This window comes from Amblyraja radiata, chromosome 12 (genome assembly GCF_010909765.2).
Source record: "Amblyraja radiata isolate CabotCenter1 chromosome 12, sAmbRad1.1.pri, whole genome shotgun sequence".
Lineage (NCBI taxonomy): Eukaryota > Metazoa > Chordata > Chondrichthyes > Rajiformes > Rajidae > Amblyraja > Amblyraja radiata.
Genome location: NC_045967.1, coordinates 52,808,426 through 52,813,973, shown reverse-complemented (window position 1 = coordinate 52,813,973; position 5,548 = coordinate 52,808,426). Strand labels below are relative to the sequence as shown.

Below are 5,548 nucleotides of genomic sequence, written 5' to 3'. Positions count from 1 at the left end.
CTCCCTCTATGGCAAGAATGTCTTTCCTCAGATTAGGAGACCAAAACTGTACGCAATACTCCAGGTGTGGTCTCACCAAGACCCTGTACAACTGCAGTAGAACCTCCCTGCTCCTATACTCAAATCATGCTTATGTACTGTAAACTGTTCCTAATATTTCACCTTCATCTACTGAAGACATGAGGAACTGCAGACACTTGAATCTTGAGCAAAACGCAAGGTGTTCCAGCAGCACTTTTGTTTTCTGTCACTGAAATGTGTCTGAAGAAAGGTCCTGACTTGAAACGCCATCCATCCATCTTCTCCAGGGATGTTGCCTCCAGCACTTGTCTGTTTTCATGGCTACCTGTCTGCTATCCCACAACTCTATCCAAGTGTGATAGAGAAATACAGCACAGAAAGAGACCCTTTACCCTATGAGTCGGCACCGGCAATCCTATTTGTAACAATCCTATCATTTATACTAATCCTGCACTAATCCCATTTTTATGGATTAGAATTGAATCCCATCTCTGGCATTGTGATCGCAGCCCAAAATGTAATGTGTCAGAAGTGGGATTTGAACCCACGCCTCCAGTTGGAGACCAGAACACCCGCTTCACTGCAGAAGGACTTTATTCCTTGAGTCTGGCGCCTTAGACCACTCGGCCATCCTGACATACATTGCATGAAAAATAACTGGCTTAAAGTATGATTCAAGATTCAAGATTCAAGAGAGTTTATTGTCATGTGTCCCAGATAGGACAATGAAATTCTTGCTTTGCTTCAGCACAACAGAATATAATAGGCACACAACAGATCAGTGTGTCAATATACCATTATATAAATATATTTACACACATGAATAAATAAGCAGATAAAGTGCAAATAAACAGATAATGGTCTATTAATGTTCAGAATTTTGTTTCAGTTGAGTTTAATAGCCTGATGGCTGTGGGGAAGTAGCTATTCCTGAACCTGGGCGTTACAGTCTTCAGGCTCCTGTACCTTCTACCTGAAGGTAGCGGGGAGATGAGTGTGTGGCCAGGATGGTGTGGGTCCTTGATTATGCTGCCAGCCTTTTTGAGGCAGCGACTGCGATAGAACCCCTCGATGGTAGGGAGGTCAGAGCCGATGATGGACTGGGCAGTGTTTACAACTTTTTGTAGTCTTTTCCACTCCTGGGCCCTCAAGTTGCCGAACCAAGCCACGTTGCAACCGGTCAGCATGCTCTCTACTGTGCACCTGTAGATGTTAGAGAGAGTCCTCCTTGACATACCGACTCTCCGTAATCTTCTCAGGATGTAGAGGCGCTGATGTGCTTTCTTTATAATTGCATCAGTGTTCTCGGACCAGGAGAGATCTTCCGAAATATGCACGCCCAGGAATTTGAATTTCTTGATCCTCTCCACCATCGACCCATTGATATAAACGGGACTGTTGGTCCCCATGCTACCCGTTCCGAAGTCCACAATCAGTTCCTTGGTTTTGTTGGTGTTGAGGGTCAGGTTATTGTGCTGGCACCATTTGGTCAGTTGGTCGATCTCACTTCTATACTCTGACTTGTCCCCATCAGTGATACGTCCAACAACAGTGGTGTCGTCGGTGATCTTGATGATGGAGTTTGCACTATGTCCGGCTACGCAGTCATGAGTATAGAGTGAGTACAGCAGGGGGCTGAGCACGCAGTCTTGAGGTGCTCCCGTGCTGATTGTTATCGAGGCTGTCACATTCCACCGATACGAACAGACTGTGGTCTGTGAATGAGGAAGTTGAGGATCCAATAGCGGAGGGATGCGCAGAGACCCAGATCTGAGAGCTTCGTAACCAGTTTGGAGGGGATGATGGTATTAAATGCCGAGCTGTAGTCAATGAATAACAGCCTGATATATGAGTTTTTGTTGTCCAAGTGGTCCAGAGCGGAGTGGAGAGCCAGTGAGATCGCATCCACCGTTGATCTGTTGTGGAGGTAAGCGAACTGCAGTGGGTCCAGGTTTTTGTCGAAGTATGAGTTGATTTGCGCCATGATCAGCATCTCAAAGCACTTCATCACCACAGACGTTAATGCCACTGATCAATATTCATTGAAGCATGTCACCTTGCTCTTCTTGGGCACCGGTATAATTGATGCCCTTTTCAAGCATGTGGGAACCTCAGACCTCAGAAGTGAGTGGTTAAAAATGTCCGTAAAAACTCCAGTCAGTTGGTCCGCACAGGTTTTCAGAACACGACAGGGTATACCATCAGGTCCAGGTGCTCTCCGGGGGTTCACCCCTCTGAAGGATCGTCTGACGACGGCCTCTGTGACTGTGACCAAAATGCCATCAAGGCGAATGGGGGCTCGGGAAGGCACATCAGTCATTGCCGTGGTAAAAGCTAGCTTCTTTCAGCTTCGGACGATAGCTAAAATTAAACAATTTTTCCACTTTGATGACCTCGAAAAGATCATCCACACATTTATCTCCTCCCGCCTAGATCTCTTTACACTGGCATCAGCCAATCTTCCCTGTCCCGCCTGCAACTGGTTCAAAACGCCGCAGCGAGACTCCTGACGGGCACCCGAAAAAGGGACCACATCACCCCGATCCTGGCCTCTCCCCACTGGCCCCCTGTGCGGTTCCGTATACATTTCAAGACCCTCCTCTATGTCTACAAAGCCCTCAATGGGCTTGCCCCCTCCTACATTAAAAGTCTTCTCACCCACCACTCCACCTCCAGGTCCCTCAGATCGGCCGACTTGGGGCTGCTGAATATCCCGCGGTCTAGGCATAAGCTCAGGGGCGACCGCGCCTTTGCAGTTGCAGCTCCTAGACTGTGGAACAGCATCCCTCTTCCCATCAGAACTGCCCCCTCCATCGACTCCTTTAAGTCAAGACTAAAATCTTATCTATACTCCCAAGCCTTTCCTGACGTCCACTGAGCGAGGGCTACATGTATATATGTATGTAGTTTGTTTGTTTATACTATTCTTATAACAAATGTAAAGCACTTTGGCCAACGAGAGTTGTTTTTAAAATGTGCTATAGAAATAAATAAATGTGTGACTTGACATCAGTGTTCTCCCTATCAAAGCGTGCGTAAAACACATTGAGCTTGTCAGGGAGTGATGCTTCGCTGACATCTGAGCTGCCTCCTGATTTCGTTTGTAGGAGGAGGTGATTGCATTCAAGTCCTGTCACAGCTGCCGAACATCCGTCTCATCCAGCTTGGAGCAGAGGTCCCTTTTGGCCTTTTTGATGGCCTTATCAAGGTCGTATCTGGACTTCTTGTAGACCTCTGTGTCTCCAGACCTGAATGCCCGGGATCTGGTCTGCAGAAGAGTGCGGATCTCATGGTTCATCCAAGGCTTCTGGTTAGGAAACAGTCGGAAGGTTTTTGTTGGGATGCAGTCCTCCACAGTCCTCTCTGGAGAAAAGGAATGGACACAAAATGTTGGAGCAACTCAGGGGACAGGACTGGGGTATGAATATTAATTTCTCTAACTTCAAGTAACCCCTGCAACCCCTCTCTCTCCATCCCTCCTTCCACCCTGGCCACACCAGCTTTTTGTTCTCACCTAGCTACAGCTGACAATTACCTGTTTCATTTATCATTGTGACTTTTTTGCTTGTCTTTCATTCATTTGTTCTATATCTCTCAACATCAGTATCTATATTTCTTGTTTCCCTTTCCTGTGACTTTCAGTCTGAAGAAGGGTCTCAACCAGAAACATCACCCGTCCTTCCAGGGATGCTGCCTGTTCCACTGTGTTACTCCAGCATTTTATGTCGATCTTCAGTGTAAACCAGCATCTGCAGTTCCTTCCCACACATTCAATCTGCATTCAATCTGCAACAATCCAACATTATTTTGGTTAAAATTGAACCCAAGGCTCTGGCGCTGTGAGTGTGGCCCAAAATGTAGTGTGTCAGAAGTGGGATTCGAACCCACGCCTCCAGTCGGAGACCAGAAAACCCGCTTGACTGCAGAAGGACTTTATTCCTTGAGTCTGGCGCCTTAGACCACTCGGCCATCCTGACATACACTGCATGAAAAATATCTGGTTTACTAATGAGGAGTGAAAGAATCAGAGGTATTTGATGTCCTTGTACTTTGGCAGTTAAGGAAACATGTTAAAAAAAAAGAGATGCTGGTCTTTATATTCAAAAGGTTAGAGGTCAAAGGAGTAGACTGATGTTGCAACTGATCTATTCTTTGATCAAAGAGAGACACAAAAAGCTGGAGTAACTCAGCGGGACAGGCAGCATCTCTGGAGAGAAGGAATGGGTGGCGTTTCGGGTTGAGTTTCTTCATCAGTCTGGTTAGGGATAAGGGAAAGGTGAGATTTAGACGATGATGTAGAGAGATTAATAACAATGAATGAAAGATATGCATCATTAGGTGGGTGAAAACGAGGAGCTAGTGCGACGGGAGGGGGAGGGATGGATAGAGAGAGAGGGAATGCTGATTCTACCTGGTTAGAGAAATCCACATTGAAGCCACCTTCAGAGTAGTTTTGTGAAGAGGATTTATAGAGGCATACCTGAACTCCAAAGGTAATTTACCATGAGAATTTACTCAGTCGTATTTCGTGGAACTTGAACTGTATTGGAGGGTATTGGCTATTGGGGGAGGTTGGGCAAACTTGGATTGTTTTCTCTGGAGCATCGGAGTTTGAGGTTAGACCTGAGAGAAGTATATTTAATTATGAGAGGCATAGATAGTGTAGACAGCCAGGACGTTTTTCCCTGTGTGGAAATTTCAAAGACTAGAGGGTATAGATTTAAGATGAGAGGGGTAAAAGTTTAACAGTGGTGTGCAGGGTATGTTTTTTTCACAGAGGGTGGTGAGGTCTTGGAATGTGCTGCATAGGGTCGTGGTGGATGGCAGATTTGATAGAGGCATTTCAGAGGCTTTTAGATAGGCACATGGATATGCAGGGAAGGGAGGCATATGGATCATGTGCAGGCGGAGGAGATTAGTTTAACCTAGATTCATGTTTTGATTGAACAGTGTGGACCAAAGGGCCTGTTTCTGTGCTGTACTGTACACTGCTCTATGTTAAATGAGTTATGTGACAGTTTTTTTATGTGATGTACTTTTCGGAACATTTTATTACATTTAAAATAATTTTACAAGGATGTTGCCGGGACTCGAGGGTCTGTGCGATAGGGAGGAGGTTGGGCAGGCTGGGACTCTATTCCTTGGAGCGCAGGAGGATGAGGTGGATAAAATCTTATAGAGGTGGATAAAATCATGAGAGGAATAGATCGGGTAGACGCACAGATTCTCTTGCCCAGAGTAGGGAAAATAAGAACCACGGGTGATGGGGGGGAATGATTTTATAGGAATCTGAGGGGTAGGTTTTTCACACAAAGGATGGCGGATGTGTGGAACGAGCTGCCAGAGGATGTAGTTGAGGCAGGGACAATTCTAACATTTAAGAAACATTTATACAGGTACATGGATAGGACAGGTTTGGAAAGGTATGGGACAAATACAGATAGGTGGACTAGTGTAGGTGGAACAGATTGGCTGGTGTGGGCAAGGTGGGCCAAAGGACCTGTGTCCATGCTGTAAGAATCATTGA

The 5,548-nt window shown here is 46.0% G+C and overlaps 2 non-coding genes across 2 annotated transcripts; both read right to left on the bottom strand.

Annotated features, from left to right (window-relative positions):
* Positions 1-544: 544 nt before the first annotated feature.
* On the bottom strand, positions 545-658 carry trnal-caa. The gene is made up of 2 exons: positions 621-658; positions 545-590 (listed from the first exon to the last, which is right to left on the bottom strand). It is a non-coding gene; the product is annotated as a tRNA-Leu (tRNA).
* A 3,226-nt stretch (positions 659-3,884) lies between these two features.
* Positions 3,885-3,998, bottom strand: trnal-caa. Its single transcript has 2 exons — positions 3,961-3,998; positions 3,885-3,930 (listed from the first exon to the last, which is right to left on the bottom strand). It is a non-coding gene; the product is annotated as a tRNA-Leu (tRNA).
* Between the last annotated feature and the right edge of the window lie 1,550 nt (positions 3,999-5,548).